This window comes from Diadema antillarum, unplaced genomic scaffold (genome assembly GCF_040938485.1).
Source record: "Diadema antillarum isolate AM-2024a unplaced genomic scaffold, OU_Dant_1.0 seq00000140_RagTag, whole genome shotgun sequence".
In the NCBI taxonomy this organism is placed as follows: Eukaryota; Metazoa; Echinodermata; class Echinoidea; order Diadematoida; family Diadematidae; genus Diadema; species Diadema antillarum.
In genome coordinates, this window is record NW_027271217.1 from 801,918 (window position 1) to 828,756 (window position 26,839).

The following is a 26,839-nucleotide window of genomic DNA, read 5'->3' on the forward strand; positions in this document are numbered from 1 at the left end:
CCCCACCACCACCTTCCCCTTGGTCCCCTGTACCCTGTAAGAGTTTCCCCACCCATAACAGACCCTGGATTCTCCTCTGCTCACTTCTGGTCTTGCGAGAGAAAGGGTTACCGAATAACTTTAGCTTCTCGCCTGTCGTGTAGCTGAAGTCATACGGGCATCAACCAACGACTGTTCTGAGACATGGGTGTGTCCAATACGTTATGTACCCTGAGAGGAAATGTGTCTTTTCTCCCCCTTTCTCTTTGAATCTTTGAATAATGAGCGCCAGCGAATAAACACACTCACGTACACTCCCACATAAACGCACGTGACGCTGTGTGATTTCTCTTCCTTCATTCATTTACTTGCCTATCCCTCTATTTTCCGCTTTCCTTCTTCATCTCAAGGATAAAATGAGGAGTGTCGCAAAAGAAAAAAAAAAAAGGTTAATGAGATGGATTTGTAAGTTTAGTTGTATTCACCTCGTTTACATGGTGTTTATCGCACACAGTCCTCCTGAACGGTCCTCTCTTACCCTCCCGTACCCCAGCCTCGCACTTTCACTCATACACCTCCCAACTCGAAGCCCGTCCCTCCTACCCTCTCCCCACCCCATCTCTCCCCACCCCTTCTCTCCCCATCCCCTCTCCCTTCCCCTCTCTTCCTCCGTACCTCCACCATTCATTGTGCCGAAGTGATGTGAATTTGAATGCGGCATATGTCAACAGGGAAAGAAGTTTGGTAAACACCGAGAAACGGGGGGTGTGTTTGAGTGTGTAATGTGTGTGTGAGCGCGTTGAGCTTACACTGGATGGTGCAAAGCCGAAGTTCGGCCAGCGCAAGGACCAACCAATACGGGGCGAGAATTCGGCGAGTGTGCGAAAGGTACTAGTCTTTTCAACGCCACTTGCGTAGAGCTCAAAGTTAGGCGATCTCGTGCGCCCTTCCTTCGCGCACATCGCTCATTCATGTACTCCGCTCGCAGGCACTGGTATACCGCAACACCGCCACCTTGCCATCACTTGCGCCTCTACCTTCGGCGGGTGAAGTGCCAGAACGTCGCGTGCTGCTCACGTTGGTATACCTTAGTTGGTCAATCGGCAAAGCGATGTGTATATCTTCTTGCACTGCCTATTAGTGAAATAAAGTTGTCTGATGTTGGAGTCGACTGAAGTGGACTATATTGAACCTCTCTGCTTCTTTCTCGTGTCAAATCGTCACCAAGTACAAGCATTTTCGTCACATTTTGAAGTATCGTTTTTCTTTTTTCACGACTTTGAAGCGGAGAGGGACGCCTGGTCTGCTTGGAATTCTGTGTATACGTGTTTGCCAGAAGAACTGGGCTAGGCATTGAATCAGCGCCTCGAGCGACAAATTGGAATACAAATCGTCGATACAAAAGTTAATGCAAACAGCCAACGAATTTTGCGGGCAAAGAACTCGAACGTTTCATTTATTCATTGGAAAAGACTTTCCACGATTTTGGACGAGAGCATTTGCATTTTTGTCCCAACGGTCTTCATCTGTAAGCGAAATTGGAAGCCATTTTTATCGTATCTCGGATTTTTATTTAGCACCGACGTCTTTTCATTCGAGTACTGACGCCGAATCGTAAGGGGTAAGAACTGCTGCTACAGTTGGGTAGTGCAGGTAGGTTAAACCAATCAGTTGTTACATTTTATGACTTTAATCTGATGTCTTTAGAATGAGACAAAACCCTCAATCATCAATTTCCATGCAATGTTTCCTCATCAGTTATTGTCCGAACAAATTTTTGTTGAAGGATATAATATCTTGCTCTACACATCACAACTTTCAAAGTCACGTTTTCAGGTACCAAACAGGAGCAGATGATATGAAACTGTCAAACTGTGCTATAATCCCTTTCCCTTTTCTTTTTCATTACCCCTGAGATTCTGAGATACCGGGTTGATGCGACCATTCGATTATTACATTGCCAATATATATAGTAATCCAATAATTGGCATCCATGTAATTGCAAATTATGAAAATATGAATATATAAATAATTATTATCCATGCTCTCGATGATAAATTGTATATTATTACACTTTTTATGACCGTCAATCTGATATCGCTCTCTAAACTGTATGCTTTTCGTTCAAGATAGTCCTGTTGTGTTGGCATGCACATTTGTCATGAAATTTAATGCTTCCGGTTTTACGTTGACAATAAAACATTTCCATGCCATCTTGTCTCACAAAAAAAGTGGCTTAAAACTAAAGATAAAAGGATGGAAAATGATTAATGTATAAGGCAAAAGAATGTTGTCTGCAAGTTGCCTGAAATTAGTATTTGTGCGTTGCAATGCTTAGTCATCGATGTTGTTATGTTTCTCCTTTGGTGTATGAGAAGACTGTGTCATAGCAATGGTTGTGTCACCAAAGTCGCCATGTCCACGTGGAGCAATACATCACTTGCCATCCTTGACTTTCGCGAGTTTCGACATTTATGTCTTTCTCGCGTTACAACCGAATACGTGACATTTTTATGCGCTGTCCTCAGATTTTTAGTAGCAGTTGAACGAGCCCGAATCCTCAGCGCAGCGGTGCTCACTTCACATTTACGACCTTTCAACAAACAAGAGGTTGAGGAGCTCGGAGAGGAGAGGAAAAGTGGCAGAGGAGCAGATACGGAAAAAAAAAAAACTTCCGCGGATTATCATTTTAGATTATTTCCCTTTTGAATATTCCTGCAAGTGTGTGTGTGTGTTAGTGTATATGTTTGCATGTTTGTGTGTTTAAGATGTGTGCATGTAATGTGTATTGTGTATAACGAAAAAATGCCACTCCCTGTATTTCGTCGTGTTCGGTGTAATTGCTGGGCAAATATACGCAGTTACCTTGGCGTTCATAACAACACGTTTATGAACGTTCTTGCAGTTAACAGCGCCTTGGTGTAAAGATTCTTTTCGCTCTTTTCATTGTTCATTTCGACTAACCTGGACTAAATATCACCCTGTACTCGGACATTCGCGAGCAATGGCCGAGAGAGGAGGCTCATGGTGGTGTGAGCTGAGGACCTGGCCTTGCCTTTGGGTCCTCTCGACCTCTGGACTGGCTCCAACGCGTTTGTCGTCGTCGCGGCGTCTACTGCGTGGTGTCCCTCTACGCGTCCCTCTATATACCTCCGACATGCCCGAGGCCAAAGTTTTCTCCCCTTTTTACCAGATCTTCTTTGTTTTTCTAGCCATGTCGCACCCGTCAGCACAGGCACGATTTGCGCTACGATTCGTCCCTCACTGGGGACTTCATTGCAAGTACCAAGTGTGGCTTGAACCACACAATGTCCTCACTACGACATGCGACAGTTCCGTTTTCGGATCGTGCTCGACATTAGCATCATGCATGCCGATTGTCCTCTCAAGAATCATATTGGCCGAATTTATTTCAAGCATATCTCACTGACTATCATTGTTATTATTCTCGTCATTAACATTACTATCAATGACAGTCTTTACAAGAAAGCTTGATTTAAAGACATAATGTTTAAAATACAACATACTTTCAAAGAAAAAAAAGTAGAAGTTAAAGGAGCACATACTGTGTGAGTGTAATGGGAGATCTTCGGATCTTGTTCTTGTGGGCTTTAGATGTTAAAGTTTTGAAGTTTAGTTGGTCAAGTCATGGTTCATAGTCAAAGTAGGTTCAGAAGAACACAGTCTTCAATAATCCATAAGCATTACCTTTAATCTGGCACTTGTAGTGGTACAAAGAATTATGATATTGTGGGATGGACGTTCAATGAGTCTGTGATGTAAGACTAACAAGCAGAGAATACGCCTTGTGTGACGATCGCCAGAAAGTGGTCCCTCTCACACCCATACACCCACTATTCCATCTGAAATCCTCCCAACGCACGCGCAGTTTGCGTCCCGAAGCTCAGTTGCCCATCCATTGCACGGGAGAAATCACCTTGCGCAGATGCTGATGGGTTAAACCTCTGGCGGTCGTGGCGCCCGCAGTCTTGGTCTTTCTCCGGCAGACGACCGATGACACACATGTTTTCGTTAGAGATGAGAAAATGACGGCGAACATTAATTCATGTACGCTGTCAACAGGCTCCCACCACGCGCGCACGCTGTCGCGCAGAGAAAAAAAAAGCAAATTAGATCACGATGAAAATTTGGTTAATTCAATTATCAGAACTAATTATTCCATTGTTGTCTTGGGTGGGCTTTTCCCCCTTTCTCTCTCCTCTTGTGCCTTCACGAAAGGTGGTAACGGCTGTTCTGACTCAACAGCCTTGCTTAAAATGTTTGTTTTATCGATTCCGCTGCCCAACATTTTCGTTGGCGTCGACATCGGAGCCCGTGTTTGTTCTAGATTGACAGTCTTCTTTTCTTCGTTCATGTGCTTGCAGTGAACTGTGAGTGATGTGTCGCACGATTTTTTTTTTTCAGTTCCTGTGCCCGAAACCAGCTCACCTTTTCACGCGCTTTGTATTCTGAATAGACTCATCCGATTCAGACCTGTGTTGAACATCTCAGTCGTAGCTCTAAATTTTGCCACGTACATGTATTTCATTTTGGTTTACGATTTTGTGGTAACTCGTGCTTACTCGGGATCACGACCCACCATTGATCAGGACCACTTTGTTTTGCTTTGTTTTTGGACATCTGTTTCTCAGCCATTTCACACCGATTATCATTAAAAAAAAACTTAATTCCTTTTCGAATTGTATATGCTCTTTGATATTTCGTATAATTGGTCTTTAATTATCTCACAAAAAGTTACAACGTGAATCCCCATCTAAACCAAAAACTATAGGCCTACCATCCCTTCTTAAATCACGAGTCTTATCGTGGAGCTATGTACATGGCTTGTATCTTGATCTACATCGTAACTTGGAAAGATAAAAATCGTATAATAAACATACGGAAACCAACAAAGCAAAGTAATATGATACATTGTCGACATGATGCGGTACTTCCAATTTTAGGCTACCGAAAATTGGTTACAGTTTAGTTGGAAAGAAAATCACATGCGACCCCAAAAAAGACAGTTCAGCGAGAATGTTTATTTGTCCTATAGGGCCTGAACGCGAACGGTCAGCCAAGATGTTTTGCAGGCTGCCTGCACGCGGATGATAAAGAGGAAATCCTCTGGCATTGCAAGGCTGTTGATAAGACGTGATGCGGCCGCTCTCTTCTCAGCGGCCAAGGATTGCAATTTGGACATAGACGGGATGTTGTCAGAGAATGTCTGGTGTGCCCTTTAGTCTAAGCTAAATTCGGATAACATTATTTTTGCCTCATGTAGCCCCTCCCTTTTTTTTTTTGGCCTTCAATTTAGACTTGGACTGACACGCACGTATGCGCTAATCTTTTAACACGATGTCATCTCGTCACCGTCCGGAGTGGACGACGCAGTGTTTGGGTCCCTTATGTGGACACACATTGCTCAGTGTAAACTGACAGGACTGTGCTCGACATAATTAGTCGATATACATTGTATTACATCCTGCGTCCACTAAACTGGCTGCATGCATGTTGGTTGTTGAGGGCATGCAGGAAGAAGTGGACTCTTTTCCTATCTCCTTGGTTAGGGGTCACGGAGCGATGGCGGTATTTTTGGTGAAGGCTCGCGCATGCAAGAGTCTTCCAAAGACAACAAACCTGGGTCACTTTGAATAATGAAAACAACCGCCCTTGCACCCACCCAGTCCAATGGTGCACCTCAAAAGCCAAGATCATTCTACCCCTCTCTCTCTCTCTCTCTCTCTCTCTCTCTCTCAGCTGAACTCGACTAAACTACTCACACATCTCGATACTTGTAAAACTGTGGATATATATACTATTTCTAGGCAGAGTATAGTATCTCCTCGGTAAAAATAATTATCTTCCGTCACGACTTTGCTCAGGGATCTGAAGGAGTAAAAGACTGAGGAGCGACTGCAATGAATGTAAATGTACTGACGTTAAGGAGGTGAGGTCTCGCCTCCCTGGGCTGACCAAGTATTCTACGAGCGTAGATCAGTTGTCAACATCGATGATGTGGTCATCTTGGTTGGTACTTTACTACAACCTGCAAGGGAACTTGAGAGGTGGATTCGATTCCAGGCTTATCTGATCAAAGTTTTTACAATGAGGGGCTTATTCAAGGTGGTGGAAGAACACGCCTTTATGAGTTTATTTCTGTGTATACTTTGATCGGTACCTGTGGCGTCAAGAATCCCGAAATAATGTGACAAAACGCAGGATGCAGGGAAAAGACGCTGAAGAGGATGAAGAATAGGAGAGGAAGGTTGGGTGTAGGGCCTACTGTATGGGAGAAAGATGTGTGAGGGAAGGAGGGGGAGGGGAGGGATCACTAAAGCTGGGATATAAAATTGTCAAATGGCAAAACATATTCACAAACATAAATATCGGAGATCAGGGGGGCATTTCATGAAGGAACTTGTCGGATAAAATATCTGACAAGGCAATTATATCCGACAAGTTTTGAGAAATTCTTTAGTCTGATTGGCTGATTTCTCTGAACTTGTCGGATATAATTGACTTGTCGGACATTTTATCCAACAAGTTCCTTCATGAAACGCCCCCCAGACCAAGCATATACCGCATTTCAAGCTCCTGTACAAGAAATCTCCACACCAATGCCATTGATGGAAATATTGGGGAAGGGTTGTAACTGCGCTGACACCCTTACACTAATCCTCGAAATAGAGACGAGGACACATTTCTTTAGGGTGTAATTATTGTAAGTGCTACGACCATGATAATGTGTGTCTCCGCTGACACGAGAAACGTTACGACAAAGACGTTCCTCTCGTAGTATCGGAGCTATTAAATCCTCGACTAGTGTGTATAGTGACAACGCTCAGAAATGCAAAGATTTAAAGGGAATTTCTTCATTCACGGTTTCAGCGCCCGTGCGCGGGAAAATTTGTCGCCGATTCACAAGTCAGCGTTATTTCTGAAGGGTTTCATATCTTCATGACTTCAAATGCTAATTGAGGAGGCATCACACTCCTGGTATAATGCATGCACCTCCTTGATGATATTGATAGTGGCTAAACAGCAAATCGACTGTCTTGATTTGTTTGTGCATTAGCTTTATTTTGTTTCCGCTCTCTCCCTCTTTATCGCTTGGTCCGGACTGTATCCATGTCTTCAGCCCTTCAGTGATCATGCATCCTGCCAACCATGTTAGTGTAATTATTATTAATTTCAGCATGTGGCCTACTGTTTTGGATTCATCAAATTCTGCATATTAGTAATGATTTGTTTTATAAAGATATACTGTGTGCTTCGATGCAAAACAACCCACTATTAGCAATTTTCATAAGAAAGATTAGTCAATATTGTATACGCAGGTGCGTTGGCAGCTATGCGGTTCAAGTGGTTATGTAAAAGAGTACAATAGACAAACGGAGAGAGTATCCAGACGAAATGACGAGTCTCTGATGAAAAGTAATGAGCACAAACTTTCCCTTTGTTTTGAAAACCCATGACAGGCTGTGTTCCTGCTCTAAAATCCCCCAATTTCAAGTTTTTAGTTAAGTTTCACGCTAGAATGGGTTTCCTTCGCATTATAGTGAACTGTCCAAACGGCATGATACATCAAGCTGTGGTAGAGCGCAAACCACGTTCAAGAGAATGAAGCGGGCCAGAAATAAAACTTTATCTATTACAATTTACATGTAGTACTTTCACAGTAAATTCCATGACAGCGTTTACGCATTCTTCTACCATTATCAAGCTGCTGCAAGTTTTAAAATTATCTTCCAATGCTTAAAGGGATCGTATAGTTTTGGTTAAGACTTAATATCAGGTTTCTAACATTTTTTGGTGAGATAATGAGAAACCTCTTATGAAATGTTAAAGAGCACGTAATTCTATGAGGAATTCAACGTTTATTTGATGAAAATTGGTTTTGAAATGGCTGAGATATCCAAAAAAGAGCGATTCTGATAAAGTGTGGGACCCACACTTTATCACGATCGCTTTGTTTTACATTGTTTTTGGATGTTGCAGTCATTCCAAACCCGATTTTCATCAAATAAACTTTGAATTCCTCTTAAAATGGTATGCACGGTTCTATTTCATAAGTGTTTTCTTGGTATCTCAGAAAAAGTTAAAAGCCCAATTCTCTTCTCCACCAATACTGTACTATCCCTTTAATCTGTCTGCCCGTTGTCCTGAGATGCAAGTTTGTGAATTACAAGTCAAATGTGACCTAATATTGTCTGAAATTGACTACGGCGATTTACGTGAAGTGTCTTTTTCAGTGACATCAATGCTCATGTATTTCGTTATAGCGCTCTCATAATGTTTCGCAAACGAGAAAGGGTGGAAAAGGTAAGTCTGGAAGGCAGACTACGCTCAACCTTGCTCCGCCTCCCACTTATAGAAGCTTTTGATGTCTGCGCCCCTGATTTCACTTTCGCGGAGCCCTTCATCTACTGAAATTCAAGTTACAGAGTGACGTAATAATTGTTTTCGTTGCGATTAAGAATGCTGGACAGACTTTTTGTTCGCGCTGGTATTGTTCGAATCGGCCACACGGGGGGGGGGGGGGGGGGGGAGGAGGGGAGGGGAGGGGAGGGGGACGGGAGGTGAGGGGAGTGGCATTGGAATGAGGACGGGGGAGGGGGCAGGAAGTTAGGGCAGGGGAGGGAGAGAAAGGTACGAAATAGAAGAACTATAGGCTACACTATACGGGGGGGGGGGCATAAATTGGGAGAGGGTCATTTAGACTTTAAATTTGATGACTGCCTAAGGAACAAGGAACACATCTGTTTGCATTGAAAGATGAGCTGCCGTTCCGAATTCATTACCACAACCAAAGCAGTAGGTGAAAAGGCACCTTATAGGCACTAGACAGATCATGGAGCTCAAAGGAGCAGATCGAAAGATTTGATGGTGTACACGCGTGTATTTACCGGAAGGACACTTCCATCTTTCACACAACATATCATTCTTTAGTGTTCTTCATCCGACCGTAGGTCCATGATCCGACCAACCAATCACTGTGTATGACACAATAGTAAACATTTTCACCATACTAATAATCATGCGGCAATGCTTGTGATGGTTGTAGTGATAGTAATAATGATTAAAGTGAGAAGAGTAAAATAGAAATGATATTAGCAGCAAGATAATATAATGATGGAATGATAAAAAGTGATCATGATTTCGTTACCAAGATATCTAGAGACTCAGACACATTGTTCTTACACAGAGGGTAATCCATTACTATGTATCTCAGCATTGCCACACACCGATCTCAAAAAATTCGCCATGATGAAGAAGGGCATTCACATTTTCAAGCATCTTGTCCTTGAGCGAGTTGGCACAGGGCGGGATTCGATCCCGAGTGTACTGATGAGGAGAGTTCACGGTTGTTACCTACATACCAACTTTTCTAACGATGCTCTCAAGATCGTTCACACTGGTCAGTGTGAACGTTCATACTGTGGGGTCGGTGTGAATGACCACGAGCAGCATCAAGGGGTACAGTTCCCAGCGACACGACTTTGCCTTTGAATGAGGTGAAGACGAGCTACGTGTGAACTGAAGGTGGTGAAAGGAATCAGAGCGAATGGGACTTTTCAGACATCAAACTTCATGACTTGTCCCACGTTGTATACCTTCATCCGAGCATGGAGCTATGTAGGGCCTACTCAGTAAAGCTCCGTGATTAGAAGAAGTCACTGCCAGTGCATACCATATCCGCACAAACAGCATCAACCAGATTTACGTCATTGAATATAGTGTAATTTCCTAGCGCGTAAGAACATGATAGTCGCGTATCGATAAGGGGATAATAGATTATGATTCAGCTTAAAGGGATAAAGAAATGATATTGATATATGTCTTTTAAACGAAAGACTTAACTCAAGCCAGCACGGTGTCAAGATGAATGTTATTCATGTTCACTGATATGTGGCTGAAACTTGGTAATTATTGTCTTCTGTGCTTATGTTACATCACACATTCAGAATGTGGTTCAGCTAGCTTGTCCTATCAAGAGAGGACTGTATGCAGTTTTATCGTACATTCGTCATGAAATTTTCATTTTCGACGGACCCGCTGTCTCATCGGGCCTTTAACGCCACCCCGCCGCGCGCTCGTCTGGCGTAGATATGGAACTAATTTGATTGGATGAAAGTCTACGTTTTCACACCAATTATTGATAGTTTGCCACAAAAGCCCCCGTGTCGGTTACAAGGGAATACCGTCTCATGCCTTAATTTCGAACTAATAATCGGGTGAGGAGAGTCATACGTAGTATGATCTGTCAATACGCCACGGAACTCGCCAACGAAACCGCGAGTCCGTGACGTGGCCATAGCACCGAGTCCGTGTTGAGTTTCACCGTGCGAACAGCGAGCAACGAGAACCAACTCGACCCCATTTTTTTGTCTCCGCCGCTTTCTGTCTGTCTCTCCCACTCTTACTCTGTTTCCTCTCTTCGCACAATTTCTCACCCCAGAATACGCGCGAAAATCGCACATCCACACCGTCGCCTGCGGCGGGAAACTTCCTAAATTTCCGTCTAAATTGCAGAAAATATAAGGCGGGGCTTTATGTTATTAGCAATAGCAGAGGGGATTCGGTGGATTTTAGACGCTATTCAGCCGGCGGGAAGAAGACGACGGACTCTCTCGAGTTGACGGCGCTTAATCGGGAGAGTTGCGGCGGCGCACGGGGCAGCTGTGAGGTTAGGGTGTATGTGACAGCCACCGACGTGCAAACTGCGCGCTGGGGATCTTTCTAGGGGTTTTTAGCCCCGAGGTGAATTCGATGACGATCGAACGAATATCTTACTCTGTGTCGCCATCAAGGGGGTTGTATGGACAGAATCCTATCCGCTCCAACGAGTTCGTTCTCCGCTCTAGTGCCGGTTTTGCTGGGGAAAAACCGAAACACATAAACATGGCATATTTGTCTTGTCAGTCAGTCTGAAATATCACACACTCCGAGTGGGAAAGATTGGTACATGAGCTGTCACACTAGACACAACACCACTCGTCAAGCAGAATGTCGATGCACACACCTATACCGCTATCTCTTCCCATCCGGTGTTACGTGTAATGATTATTTAAAGCGCACCAATGTTTGATGCACGACGTTTCTTCCTCCTCTTGCTCCCATTCATTATATCGCCCCAGTTTTTACCGTTCTGTCTAAATCTTCTTCTTCGATTTCATCGTAATCATCTTTTCCACTTTCATATATTTTGTATCATTTCCATTCCTCTTCCTAATCCATCTACTTCATTTACAACATCACCCGCTCTTCACAGTTTGCGAGATGGTGTCGTTATCACTCTGTAGACAGGGATTTCGGGGTTAGGGAGGGGTGCAACGACTCTATCCAATGCGCCTTTGAAATTCTGTAGCATTTTTTTTTTCTCGGAAGCACAGCCGCGTATGGCATACTGTAACTATAGTTGTTGTCTTTTATGTTGCGACATGCAAAGTAAAATGACGACCATAGTCAAATTTATTTAGGAGTTATACGTAAGGAAAATGCAAACTACTAGTCATAGTTTGGGGTGGGGGGGGGGGGGAACTCGCCCTGAATACTAGTAACCCGCATGCGCGCAGGAGTTTCGCGCACGCTCTAAAATTTGCGCACGCTCTATAGAGCTGAGCTTCGTGAGCGTTTTATAGGACGCGAGAGGTCCGCCTATCTCGCATCTACACGCGCGATAATTGAATTCTGGCGACCGACTTTGCGCGACCGAGTTTTTCTTTCCCACCATGTCTCGACTTCTGTCGCCTGGAGACCCTGATCGAGTAGTTTGTCGTAATCATCTTCGGTGGAGGTTTGATTTCGCGCAGCTAGAAGACAGTATTGCAACCCGCGGGACAATTGTCATGTTACAACAAAACAAAGGAAAGACTTTATTTTTTTATGGGCATCTCCCTGATATCAATGATGTAAATTTGATTCTTTTCAGACCAATACTGTATCTGTTGTCAGTGCCTTCACGGGCTAGCGATTACACATGTAGATATGTAAGGTACAAAAAAAAAAGGAAAATAGTTATCACAGAATGCAGTCATAATGACACCAAGGTGGTGCATGGGTATCTCACACAAAGTGGATGTCATGAGGAGCCATGGACTGTGCTATCAAAGAGATCCACTGTCTACCTCATTATTAGTGAAAGAAGAGATGTGGAATAAGTAGGGCATGAACATAAAGAAACTTAACAGAAAAATGTAAGACGCACGATACAATGAAACGTTGAAACGCATATTATAGACCAAGCATGCGGGAAATGCTAGGATTTTATTGATAGAGTAAGTTACCAGAAGGGACTGAATTCTATTTCCTTATTATTAAGTTCCACAACTTTATTTGTCTTCTTAGGGGACATGTCTTTTTTTCAGTCCTTAGAAGTTCTTCCGAAAATATTGATCTTTACTGCTGGTATTAATCATGATTAACCACCCGAACGTCCGAGCTAATGTCCCAAAATTATCAATACTGAGTAGACATTGTGCCTGCCATCCGTACACCTGTCTCTCTCGATTGGGGAACATTGGGTCTGTGATAAAAATATAATTTCTGTTTGTTTAAAGCCGTCGGAATCATAGAGAGCTGCAATAAAGGCAGTTGCTGGATCGACGAAGAAGCATCTGCGACTGAGACCCCCCCCCCCTTTTTTTCACTTATTGAATTTCCCGCTCCACTGATGACTGTCAAGACATAACGGAAATCATTAGCTCGTTTTTGATCGAACGCAGAATGACGTTTCTTGAAAACATCCCCTCCCGCATTAAATGAATCAATCAAAGGAGAGAGAGAGAGAGTGTGTGTGTGATGGAGAAGAAAGATGATGATGACGAGAGAGAGGGGGGTGGGGAGAGAGAAAGGCGTTTTCATGCTCAGTTATGTAGCTTCTGGCCTGTTTTGACGGATGAGTCAAAGCGTACAGTGACGCGCCTCAACAAGAGGAGTGGACGAGACGAAATAAGGAAAGGATGTTGGTAGTGATGTTTAGAGGAGGTGGTGGATTGGGGGGGGGGGGGGGTGGGTCGGCGGCCGTGGGATGGCCGTGCTTGGGCGAAAGAATGTTTGTCGAGAAACTCGTTCGGGTGAAGAAAAGAATAATAAAATGATAACAATTATGGTCCATGTATGTAGTCGGCCCAGCCGGAACGTGGACCAGACTGAGAAAATATGAAATTATGGAAACACGGGTATTGTGATGGGAGTAATCAGGCGTTTCTAATGAGCCCCGTTCAATAGCACGCATCGACGTGGTATAGCGACGCAGTCTTGACGGCGTGGTCTCGCTGGAGCCAAGCAGACGTAGCGAGGGAAGGGATATGATTGGGCGACTGGTTTATGAGTCAGTGGAAAAAAACTCTGCTCAGCCTTATTTCAAATAGACGAGTTAAATAAAATAATTTGCTGAATCATTAAATAAAGAATAAACAGAGAGTTGATGAATTTTGAAGTTGATATCGATAGGCTTTTGGCGAAATGGTGATATCGGTCACGATATTACATCGTAGGCCTATAATGCAAAGGACACTCGGAGAGTGGTGCCATATCACCTCATAAAACAGTAATTCCTGTGGTTCGTACATCGAAATAATTCATTTTGTCGAGTAATTCAGCAACCATGTGACACCACAATCATTGTATTTTTGCTAAATTGATGAAACACATGCAGTACAGTTTGATGAGACTTTATGATTTATGCGGCGTTAATATTCGATCATGACAAAATAAAGGTTTGTGCGCGAATGAATGGAAACCTTGTTTGTACGTGAAAACATACCCTCATTTCATATTCATAAATAGTAAATCTTGATTGTGACTGATTTAGCTTTATAGATTGTTCTTGAAAATTGCACGGTACCACAGATACCAGGGTAGCTGGGTATCCACACTATGTTTCTTTCAAAACACCTTACGCGCGAGTGTTCGTATCGTATAGTATCTTTCTTTATCAGTCTGTATGACGTTGTTACCAACCAGTTTACCCATCATAGTGAAAAGGCCACGGTTGTGTCTAATGCGATTCTCTGTGTCCTTCGATCCGTTTGCAGTGCAACACGAACCAGTGGAAATTCATTCCTTCTATTCTGTCGTAATGGTGTAGCCACTGCACTGCCCTCGCAAGATTGTGGACAGCACTGTCGTCAGAATGTTGAATAGCGCCGCCTACTGTCCGTGAGCGACAGATCACGTTTACAAACGCGTTGCCTGTTTGTGTTTTCAGGATTTTAGATTACAATACGTGTGTACTCAGTACCTGCTACAAATTGCTTGTAAGGTTAGCGAAGACCACTGCTTGAAGCAAGATCAGAAATAGTTTCATCGCAAATAACAGAAAAAAAAATTGATGAATATTGTCGGAACATTACAATTTCTAAAGTGACATCTTCCATACGCAGAGCGCGTTTTGAAAAAGCACTCATCTGAGTGCATAGACAGGTATAGGGCTAATGCACGCAAAGTCTAGTTCATGAGCCCAAAGCTGCGCAGTAATATCTCGGGAAGTAAAAGTAACTCATCAAAATGGAAATGTAGGTCGTACACAAGGAGTAGATGCAGAAATTTTACATTTCTGTACACATTTTACATAGGTACCTTTTGAGTTGAAAATTAGCTGTTTTTCACCTTAGGATTCAGTACTCCGCATAAGGACACACATTTTCGCGCGTTATATGAACGGCGCGGTGCGCGCGAACAGGCAGGGAGAGGTCCCATCAGAATGACCTACTTCGAGACGTAAAAGAACCACTATTCCTGTCGCACAACCAAAAAGTAACTCCTTAAAATGAATAATCATATTCTAATGAATATTCATGTGAAATATCTAGCCAATTGGAAAAACTTTCCCATAGGTACCTCTGCAATATTCATATTCCTTAGCTGCTGACGGAATCTGCCTCTGATACACTGTATTTAACGCGTGCCGCACTTTAGGATACCGCATTCTGATTGGCTAATAGGTTTTCGGGCAATCGGTCACCGCGTGATCATTTCATTAATATTCATCACTACTCACGCCACTGGATCGCTGTGATTGGCTTCATGTAAATGAACCTCAGATTCAAAAATAATGATCTCGCTGCATCGCGATCGGATACAGTGTACTTTATGACCTCCACACTCTGTACTGTTCATGGCCGCCTTACTACATCGACACTCTTTCCTGTCCACTCATTTACACCACACACTGCACTGGCGTGCTCTGCATCTCCTGCCTTCTATAATCCCTTCCATACACTTTTTTTTTGGACGTACTACTACTACTACTACTACTACGACTCCTCCTCCTCCTCCTCCTCCTCCTCCTCCTACTACTACTACTACTACTACTACTCGTACTACTACTCGTACTAGTAGAGTATGACAAAATCAAAATACGGTATATATGCCCATTGAATATTAAAGACAGCTCGCACAGCTAGAAAAGTATTACATCAGTAATATAAAAAAAAATATCAATTTGATCATTACAGAATTGACACTTAATCATTCGGATTAGATTTTTGTGTACGGCTATGAATAAACTTCGAACTATTAATCACTTTTCAATGTCGTTGTGTGGCTGAATTGCATAATGTACTTGTATGTCACTGCGCTCTGCACTGTCGTAATTACTTTTTGATTCCGTTGAGTTCGATCCCCCGCCACCCCCCCCCCCACTCTCTCTCTCTCTCTCTCTTCTCTCTCACACACACACACACACACACACACACACACACACACACACACACACACACACACACACACACAGGCACACCTCTACCCAGCAAAATCGACACAAGCACATGCTGTATACACATGTCATACACTGACAAAACCTTTTGGACATAAACACAAAACAGTGTATATATGACGGTAGACCAACAGCCATTTGCTTTTATTCAGTCTTTTTTTTTTTTAGTCATCTGCAAAATTACAATACGTGCAAATTCTCTAACAAGATACAGAACTGGTACAAATGCTCTAACAAGAGACAGAATTGGTACAAATCATCTATTGTCTTTATCAATTAAATATTTAGTCCTACAAGGTAGTAGATATCTGCAAAACTATGTGACGGTTTAGAAAAGAATCCAGCGCGTGTGAAATTGAATAACAAGTCATTGTGTCAACAATGTACGGATTAATTTCATGGCAGGATTGTACCTTTGCGCGTAAAACTTGTAACAAAAAAACAGGGGTATATTTTTGCTTATACGAATATAGTGTAATGTATGTACATAATACACTGAAGTTTGGAAAAGCGCTGAACTAGGGGAGCTGTGTGTATAATTGCATTGGCTTGAATGGTTTAGCTAATGAGACGTACAGGATGTTTCACCATAAGGCTCATCAGTGACTGACCATTTGTTTGTTTTGTTTTGCTTCTTTCATTTATGAGGGAAGAAGACGGCACGAAGGGTTGTATCGTCTTCTCTTTTGAATGCAAAAATACTGGTCAGTGCTGATGAGCTTTCGGGTGAAGCAGGCTGCATGACTCATAAGCTAAACTATTCCAGCCAATACAATTATATTTTTGATGACTTTATCTTTAGGATATTTCGATTATGAGAGAGTCAATTTATACATTTCACGGAGGTTTGGAAAGATTTAAAATGAATTACATTATAATTCACCACATTCCCTAAAAAAAAAAAATAACCTTATATAAATTTCATAATCTGCAACGATAACAAGGAACATCATGAAAATTTCAGTTGCTAATATAGTACAATGTATTACCTGTTTGTATCATCATTGTATCAGAGTGCATGTATTCAGAACTACCATTTAGGAATCCATATCCAAAACTCATTTCTATTTCAGAACAACTGGGCCATGTGTTCATTGCTTCTAAGTCGTTTAACTGATATACATGGATATGATTATGAACACTTTTTTAAGTGTGCACGACACAGCACTTTAGCATGTACTGTGAAGGAATACAATAGGTCCTAACAATGATACTGCACTATCATTTGCAAAAATTCAGAACACCTTATAAAAAGTAGAATTTGACCCACAGCTGTACTCTATAAACGTGAGATATGTTTGAAAAAAATCAAATATAAACATTTTAAAAATTATTTCAAAATAAAGTTGAAGAAATACTAGTAGTTTGCATAGTTGCAAGCCGTTGTCATTATCATGATTATTGCGTAAAGACTTACGGCTCAATGAAGTGCACATAATGTTCAAGACATACCAGTAATTGAGACCTGCGATCATAGAAGCTAATGCATATTACATCAACGATTCTTTTACGGGCTTTTTAGATGGCATTGTATTCTTTAAATCATATACAATTGGTAGCATTTTGATTGATCCACGGACGGACGGACAACCCGAAAACTTCTCGGACCTCTTCTGGCGGAAGCATAAAAAGTTTGCCATGTACATCCATCATAGTAACATTATTAAACATGAAACGGTGACATTTGAAAATAGAACTTTATACCCTTATATTCTCAGGAAAGATACACAATTATGCAATGTTCTTCAAAGGGTAATTTTTAAGTTTCAAAAAGTTGACTTCCATCAGAACAGTACTGCTCTACTTTGGCAATTGGAAGCAAATGACATACCATCCAATCTGAGTTAGTGATATTTTCATACTCTATCTAGTGCGCTCTTAGTAGTCAATTCTTGTGCATGGACACTCATCCTACCAAGTGATGTGCTGGGCAAGACATCATGACATTACATTGGCGTCAATAAAGAATGACAGAAACATTTATCTTTTTTTTTTTACAATAACTGTCAGTTTTGTCAATTGCTTCCTTTACCCAAAGTAGGGCAGAGTACCCCAAAGTTTAAACACCTGCGTTTTTCTCCTTTTTTTTTTTTTTTTGGACATGCATACTATCTTGAACATCAACAACATCTCTGTACTATTATACAAAACGATGAACATAAAGATCCATATTAATTTTTCATTGCTTCTGTATGGTCTGGGTGACTGGATGTGCATGAACCATTTATGATTCATTGTGACATAATTCTACATTTGACAAGTAGCACTATTATGGCCAGCATATTTGCCACACTTTCCACACTTGTAGGATTTTCGTGGAAGTTTTATGCCTTTGTGTGCACGGTAGAGGCGTCTATTGCTCCTTCGCATGATCTGGACTAGTGACTCAACTCCTCTTCGATGATTAGTACCTCTAAAGTACTCCGTTGTTGTCATGTCATTTAATTTTTCTAGTCCCTGAGCATTGAATATGTGGATAGAACCTAGCCTTTCTATGATATCAGCGGCATGTACTACAAAGAGATGCATGTAGGGGGTTGCTATCTTCGAAGTGCAAGCATCTACCAGGTTGTCATACCACTCAACCAAGTCATTTCTCAACTTTGTCAATTTGGCAGGCCTGTCAGGAGACATGGCCTCAGCCTTCTTGAATGATCGAACATCGTCATACAGAACCCTAAACCTGCGCCATGCATTTACCACTACATGTCCGTGTGCATGAGAGTCAACAAGCTTTTCTATGTCATCCAAGACTTTCTCAACTTTTTGTTTTTCTGGTCCTCTCAGATCCCGGCATTTGACCATTTTGGCATCTTTGTCATAAGCCAGAGGAGCACCACGCACACCTGCTTTCTTCAAGATGTCTTCCATCTTAGCGCATCTTTTCATTTTTTCAGGAGCATAACACCTACTCACTGATCCAATTTCTTGCAAGTCAAGCTCGTTGATCATCTGAATAATCTTCTTCAGTAACCTGTCTGTGATTCTAAGATACATGTGCAACGTATCAAAAACTACGTTCTCCGTTCCGATCGACTTGAATATAGGATCTCGTACACAGGAATATCCCTTTTCACCGATTCTCCTGGGCTGTTTTGGAGCTGTAACATGCAAATGTTGACTATCAATCAGGCAGTAGATACACGGATATTTGGAATTGGCCGCTCCCATTCCACAGATGGTTAGAAGAAACTTGTAATCTCCTGATAAATGATATCGAATAGTGTACTCCAACTCGTCAATGACAACACTTGTGAAGGAAGCTACATCCTGCACTATATCCACCAAGTGTTCTTTCAACTGACTGTATTTCTCTTCATCGCAAAGTATCGCTATGGGATGATGTACACTTGCGGAAGTTGCATTGGCTTCATCGTTTAGAATTGTACATGTGACATTCACGTAATGCCAATGGCCTACCACTGTGCCATCTCCAGTTATCTTCACATCTACGTTCTGCTTACCTTTTCCAAGTATGCCCTTGTCTACAAGACATTCAATTTCTTTTTTCAAAAGTACCTTTATATCTCTTTGAACTCCTGGGTTAGACGACTTGGTTTTGGACAAAGGGATATCCATTTCGCATTCAGTGATTGTCATGTGGCTTTTTACTTTTTTGAGATTCGGGATATTGCTGATACACGCAAGTGCATTCCAAGACTCATCTGAGATGCCATGAGCATCCTTTACTAGCACGGCGAGATTTACCCTTTGTAAAATGTCCTCTTCATTACATCCTGTCATGCTACACAACTCTTCTGTATCTTCAATCAGAGAAATATCCTTCAGTTCTCCACTGTTTGTGTCTGTTACAGTGATATGTATGACACGAACTCCCCACGAATCAAGAAATTGCAACCTGGCCCGACACTCTTCTTTGAGATGCATTGAGAGTCTCCTGGCATGTCTCCTTGAGTAATGTTCTTTTCTCATCCATGCTGATCGCTTGCCTGATTGTCTATTTCTCAGTAACATAGAGAGATGCAGAGCACGTTTCTTGTACTTTTTCCTGATCAATTCAAGGCGTTCATTCTTTTTCAAAGCTTTTTCAAGCTTCTGTTTTATGTCTGTCAACTTCTCATTTTTTCTTTTCAGTTTCTTTATGGTATCAAGCAGACTTTTTTGCGGACATTCTGACTGCAAAATTTTAAGCTGCCATGTCTTTGTCTTTTTAAGCCACTTACTGAACAGAGCTCGCTGCTTCCCTCCACGTCGTGACTGCTTTATTCGAGAAAAAAGTCCTTTAGGTCTGATTAGATACGATTTTATTGCATTCAGTAGACGAGGAGTTGAAGAAATATTCATAGAATAATGTTGACATATAGAAGAAAACACAATGTTTGAAACCTGTTGTGGACCCTTATGCATATGTAACTTTGTAACTTCAGTAACAAAAGCCAAATCTACATTTAAAAAAAAGTATGCCATAGTTCATGAATGAATCAAACTGCATAAAAAATATGGAAATGACGTGTGAGTGTAAAATGTCTAAATAACTTTGAAACTAAGAAACTGTAAAACTCTTAAACAACCCTGAAACAAAACGTTGTTGTGTCTTGACTTCATTTCTGTTTCCACTCTTCTCGAGTTCCATACGACCTTATGAACCTCAACATCAGATAGTGCCCTCTCTCCAGGTGATGTTCTTGCAGGGTACCACTACGTTCCACAAATTCGGTAATTGGTCTCATTTTCCTGAGCTTTAGGTAAAGGCCCTTTTCTTTCACGTATGCGAAATCCCCTGCCATATTGGTTATTCTTACGTTCCAGTCGGGTCCGAGGATGGCATTCAGCTCATTCATTAGGTTACGGTCTTGAGTATTTTTACAAAGTGCAAATACTTCCTCGAACACCAGTGGATCTACAGGGACACGTGCCACGCACTCCGGATTCTGGTTTATGCTGATTGTAAGTTTTTCCTTTATGGCAAGCCTGAGCGCAGTCTTGACATCACTTGCTGTTCCGCAGCTGCCTGAAAAATCTTCTTTGGTGATGAGATCCGCCTGAAATTAAAAGTCAAGTTCATACAATCTCTCTGTAAATCAAAGATGATAATACTAAGCACCCATCATTTATTAGAGAAGTGGTAAGTATACACACGAAGGATAAGTAGGTAGAAAGGAATCATGTACAATGTATAACTGAATTATAACAATGGCTTTATCCCTTCGGCAGTTTAATGTTAAACATGGGTTACATGATTAGGAATATACGTTTTCCTGTTCAATTTCGTATTAGTGCATGGAAGAGTATAGAGAGTCATTCAATTTCGATATAGGGCAACAAAAAAAATTCATAATGGGCATTCAGTTTCACATTAGAGCAATCTACAGAGTAAAAACATTATTTAGATTCCATATACCATAGGGCATTCAAGTAAGCACGAAAAGACACGTGACTGAAGATTCCTGATAGATTATTTGAATTATGTTACACAATTAAGAACAAGCATCTCTACCAATTATACATGTTGATTCCTGGTGACGTGCAATACCGCATACATCTCATTTTATTGCGTTACTTGTTCATCTTCACATTGTATACAATGTATGACAAATTTTCTAACATTTTTGTCAATCATATCATTTCCTCAAATCTAAGCTTCACCCTAAAAACAAAAATATAAATATAAACAACCCTCCAGATCACACTCTATAAGGTGACATCATTTGTCAAACGCAAGTCAGCTAAACTAAATTCTACAATTGACAGTGGAATTTAACTTCCCAAGAGCTTTTGGAGCATAGGACTTTTTTAGGGACTTTGTACAACACATTCACAGTGCCTTCATTTTCCAAGAGATGGACAGCATTTCTGACATAGGAATTCTCTTCTATGCTGGTATTGTATATAATTATGAAGAAGTGATCAGCTCTGGGAAGACAACATTGCAGTATCTATTGTACGTTCCTGTTAGTTGAACTGATTTGTGTTTGGCAAATGATGTCCTCTCCAGACTGTGCTCTGGAGTATTTTTTATCTTTATTTGAGCTTAGGTTTGAGAAAATGACAAAAATGTTTGAAAATCTATTCAAGTACATGTGAAGATGAATAAGTAGCACAATAAAATGAGATGTATGCAGCATCCATGCACATCAGCAGGAGTCAACAGGCATTTGGCTTTCCATTGACCATAGTTTAAATTTTGGGAAATACATCTTACCTTTTCCAGCCACTGATCCCACTGATCCCCCCATCCGGTATAGTGAACTAAAACCCTGTGAGTGTGATCATCTTCCTCCAGAATCTTTCATGTAAAAATAAACAGAGCATCAATAATTAATTGTAAGAACTAGAGTTTCTATGATAAGTTATCAAATGAAATGATGAAAACGATTTTCTAGAATGAGATGAACAATCTAGACAATATACTTAATAAGCTATCACCTTGTGCTATAAGTATAACTATAGTATAATACTCACGGAAATAAGAAAAAAGCTACCCACGCACTACTGTCTCTAAACTGTTCGATATTATTTTTTTACTGGGACTTTTATTAAATACTGCTGTGCTTCAGTGCTTTAATATGGTTGACAGTTATTAAACACTAACGTCAGATTTACAGTCGATGAAAATGAAAATGAAATGATGAAAAAAAAATTCATCCAATTTTTTCCATTTTTTCCCCCGGGTCGGGGGGAGGGGGGGGGGGGGGGGGGAGACAGGAAGTAATCATGGTGTTACAATTACGTGGTCGAGGACGTGATGCGTTTCATGAAACGGTAAACTTTTTGTCAGTGATATACACTGACAACTGTTGAAAGCTACTGAAATCCTTGCGTCTGATTGGCTGATAGCAAATTTGTCGGTGAAAACCTCCGACGAACTTGTTGATGAAACGCCCCCCAGATGGGCGCTCATATCACCCGCCTTCCTGACAACATGGTCCATGTTGGGGGACCTAATTTACACCCTAAGCCTGAGGCCTGCTCCCGAGACTGTAGACATCTAACTTGGCTAGAACAATGGAGGGACGTTATTTAACTGCTGCTGAATACGCAAGAAAAAGGCTCATTCGTGTTAATTACCGCTCACTGACCCTGGTGGACCGGGTTACGGTTGGTGCTGTTACTACTACTACTACTAGTTACTGTTTCTATAGCTAGTACACTACAGACTAGAGTGTATACCTTACAGTAGATCTACACTGTTAGTGTTACTGACTGTTTTTACTAGTGACTGTTTGATGAATGCATAGGCCTAAATAGTTTTGACTTTTACTAGTTTAATCCCCTCTATAAATTACACTAGTTTGATTCGTTATATTCTACATCGGCGCTAACAGTTACATGAGACAATACTTAAACATGCTTCAAAATATTAGAATGATGTTTAGTAGAGTTTAACGTTAGGCCTACCTCGACATCAAATGCTGACTTTTTGTTCCACTTGCACTGCAGTTGATTTCTCCTGGGTCTCCGCGGTAGGCCTAATTCTGGAAGTTCTTGAAGTTTTTTGAAATGTCCGATGCAATATGAAGCACATCTTCTCCTTGGTCTTTGGGTTGGGTGTTCATTCATTGGTTCCAGAATGAAGTAGTCTCGTACTTGTAGAATAGAGGTCTAGGGCCCTACTCGATGAAGTCCAAATATGAAATAAGTTCTTACTTTCTTGTGTTGCATGCATTATACGTATACAACTACATCTAGTCACATTAGCTATATTACTAGTATAGCTAGCTAGCTATCCCCTCAGTGCATGCATAATACAGCTAGCTGCGCGCATCGCATGCTGGTATTTCGCGGAGCGCGACCACGCTAGCCAGCCGTCCAGCGCTAGCTCGTGATTGGCTAATATCTTTGACCTGTGTTTGTATGCAAATGAGGTCAACGCGTGATCAATTAATGAATATTCATTATACACTACCAGCAACGGGTTTCAATTGGTTGTATGTTAATGAAAATATGACATCATACCTCATTAAGAGTTTGTCCGCCGACGTGTGTAGACTTTTTGTAATGAGAAAAAAAAATTGATTGCGTCCTTGCTGATGAGACACCTATTTTTTGACATGAGAATTTATAGTGCAAAATAATATGACGAATATAGATCAAGTTTGTACAATTACATGTATGGAGGGGTTGGACGACTTGTTGGAATACTTTTATTTTGCTTAAACAACTTCTGAAAATAATATCCCTCGTAAAGGTATAGTTCCAGAACACATCGAACGATTCTTCCTAGTATATCCATATTAAAGTATGAAGCTAGCAGTTCTTATGATGTTAATGGCACGTTTGAAATAAATCTTTATCCTTTTTGGAACACGATTCTTTGGCAAACGTTCCATTTACACACCCTCCCTTCAAAGCGGGTGCCTCGGCATGTATACTAATGAATGAATGAAATAAAAACAAAAGCACCGTCAATGCTACCGCATAACGACCGAGTCACAATCAACAGTCAAGAGTCATTATCTGTGCGGAGCGTGAATAGGTCGTGGAAGTAAAATCAGAAATTATAAAGAAGAATCGAAGGAAGAATCTAAAGGGAAGGAGAGGGAGAGAGGTTTAAAGGGATGGTACTGTTCTAGTTGATTTTTTTGGGGGGGATTCAGATTTTAACTTTTTTGCGAGATAATTAGAAACCACGTATATGAAGTCTAAAAGAGCATAAAATTCTAAGAGGAATTCAACGTTCGTAATATAATGATGGTTTTGAAATGAGTTATCATAATAAAACAACACTGTCCCATTAAAAGACGGGTCCCACCTTTTATGAGGATCACTTTGTTTTTTGTTATGTTTTTTATTTGATATCTCAGCCATTTAAAAACCGATTTTCATCAAATACGCATTGAAGTCTTCTTAGAATTGTATCTTCTTTCGTATTTCGTAAGAGGTATCGCATTTATCTCACCAAAAAAGTTGGAAACCGGCAAGGCTCATCTCAACCAAAAATATGAACGTGTGAGAGGGAGAAAGGGAGAAAGAGAGGTAGAGAAAGGGGCAGATAAACTGGCGCTTCGGAATTCATGTTGTGCGTAGGTTGCACGCTGAAAGGTTCCGGGAAAAAAAATACCACAATAACAAATGAATGCACATGGCAACACTTGAAAGAATTATGACGTGATCACATCGTATGAAATACGACCTCCGCGTTGAAAACAATCAGTGATTATTCAATGAGCGCAGTTGGGCGATTCCAACCGGTAGCGTTTCCTTTCTGTGATTTCGCGAAGGTTTAGCCCCTGAATTACGATAGGTAATGAGACACATGAGAGACGCCAATTTCCCGGTCCATCGCCCGGGCTCCTCCGCTGCACAACCGTGTTTCTCATAGCATGTTGGCCGTCTCCCCTATGACTGTCAATATGAGCTGCCTTGAAATGGGGGGGGGGGGGGGGGGGGGGGGGTTGGAAGGAATGAATGGAAAAGGGGGGGGGGGGAATGTTACCAGAATATTCGTCGAAATTGTTGAAAATAAATGTGTGGGGGAGGATTCTCGTGAAATACCATGTTCTGTTTTGTATGGTGTCTGACCAAGGATGTACCTCCTTGGTCTGACCGAGTATAAAAACGGTTACTGCCATTTCTCAACTCCTTACGAAGGAATTATGACGCTAATGAAATGTACAAACTTACACTGAAACCGAACTGAAACCTGTTATTTTTATTACTTCGTACCAGTACTAGTACGTGCTACCATATAGGCCTACACTTGGATTATCGTCTTACAGTAATTTGCGTTACTGTTTCAGTGGAACTGAATTACGTTCACGATGACAAGCAAAGGGAATGTGTACAGAACCTGCACTCACTATCAGCGGTTCACGACACCTCACCTTCTTGAACATACATGTATGGATTTATGTATTTTGCAGTGTTGTATTATTTGGATATGGAAACAAATAAACGAAATGAAATGAAATGAAATGAAAATGTGCCTTTCGTAAATCTCCACTCACTGTTTAAAGTATAGTCTGTTGGGCCTAGCTGTTAGTGTATGATAATAACTCTGTGATAAAACGCCGATATTGCGGTGGTCCCATATCCGGATGGAGTTTACCTGTATTACACCAGGGAGAATCTCTTCCAAACCCCCCTGATTACACTGACTTGCTGCAAGCTCCTAAATAAGAATCGTGATGGAAGGAAAACATTGGCGGTGAAGTGAAATAGTCTCAAGTTCAAGTTTGTGAAATATTTATTTTCCAATAAGGTCCATCATAACTATTACATTTTACATACATGGAATCATACAAAGGATCATGAAGACCTATATATAGGGCCTAGGCCTATATATTTTTTCACATCGATGCACAGAAAAACAAACACACAAACAAACAAACAACACCCGCTCTCCGCCGATCCAGTAAGATCCACGGATACACACACCCGCAATCACTCACACACATACACACACAAAAAAAACACCAAACAAACAAGAAGACACAAAAATGTTTTAAGAGTTTCCCTTTAAGCGGACAAACTTCGAAAGAAATTTTACATAGAATCATATCAGGTGTTTAGTACATATTTTTTTACAAAACTGTGATACAGGTCAGAGTGAGCACACACAAGCCATAGAAGACAAGGATGATGTTCACAAACCACTTACTTTATAGCTTGCAAAACCAAGTTACTGCTGCTGAATCGCCACTAAGCACAAGTCGAAGTTAACGACACGACTTCCCCCTTGAATTCATTTACAAACAAACTGAAATGAAGTATTTTTTTTTATTGTGAATTTGATTTTGATTAGGCAGTGACATCACCCCATGTTTGTGTAAACTTGCCCCCTTTCCGATAATGTTCTGGCCTATATAATGTATTTGAAATTACATTTCTATCATTTCCTTTGTGTATGTGTAGTTCTGCTAAAATGTTTGTATTCCGTTTGACATTACTTTGTTTGTCTACACACAACAGAACTTATACTAACATGGCATTGCCATTCACTTCATGAGCGACGAAGAACGTTCCCGTCAAGTTCAATGAACTGTTATAGTCGCGGAATGATTTACAACGTTTTGGATAGAATTATCGCGCGTTTTATGGATTGTACTCTAAATGCTTTATGCGGCCGTAATTCGGATATACTTGGCACTTTGCGTTGAACACATAAACTGGATTGGGAGATTATGTGTTTTTCGGTTTTACGACGCCTTATCGTTACCCTTGCTCGCGTGGACT

The 26,839-nt window shown here is 41.2% G+C and overlaps 1 protein-coding gene across 3 annotated transcripts in view; it reads left to right on the plus strand.

Moving 5' to 3' along the window:
• The first annotated feature begins 854 nt into the window (after window positions 1–854).
• The window catches only part of LOC139727667 (fibroblast growth factor receptor-like 1), a 95,687-nt gene continuing 69,702 nt past the window's right edge, over window positions 855–26,839 (plus strand). Inside the window, exon 1 of one of the 3 annotated variants that reach the window (XM_071638647.1) lies at window positions 855–1,632. The gene's annotated coding sequence lies outside the window, so the exon portion shown is untranslated. The remainder of the gene's footprint in view (window positions 1,633–26,839) is intronic. The other 2 variants (XM_071638648.1, XM_071638649.1) reach the window with 2 other exon arrangements.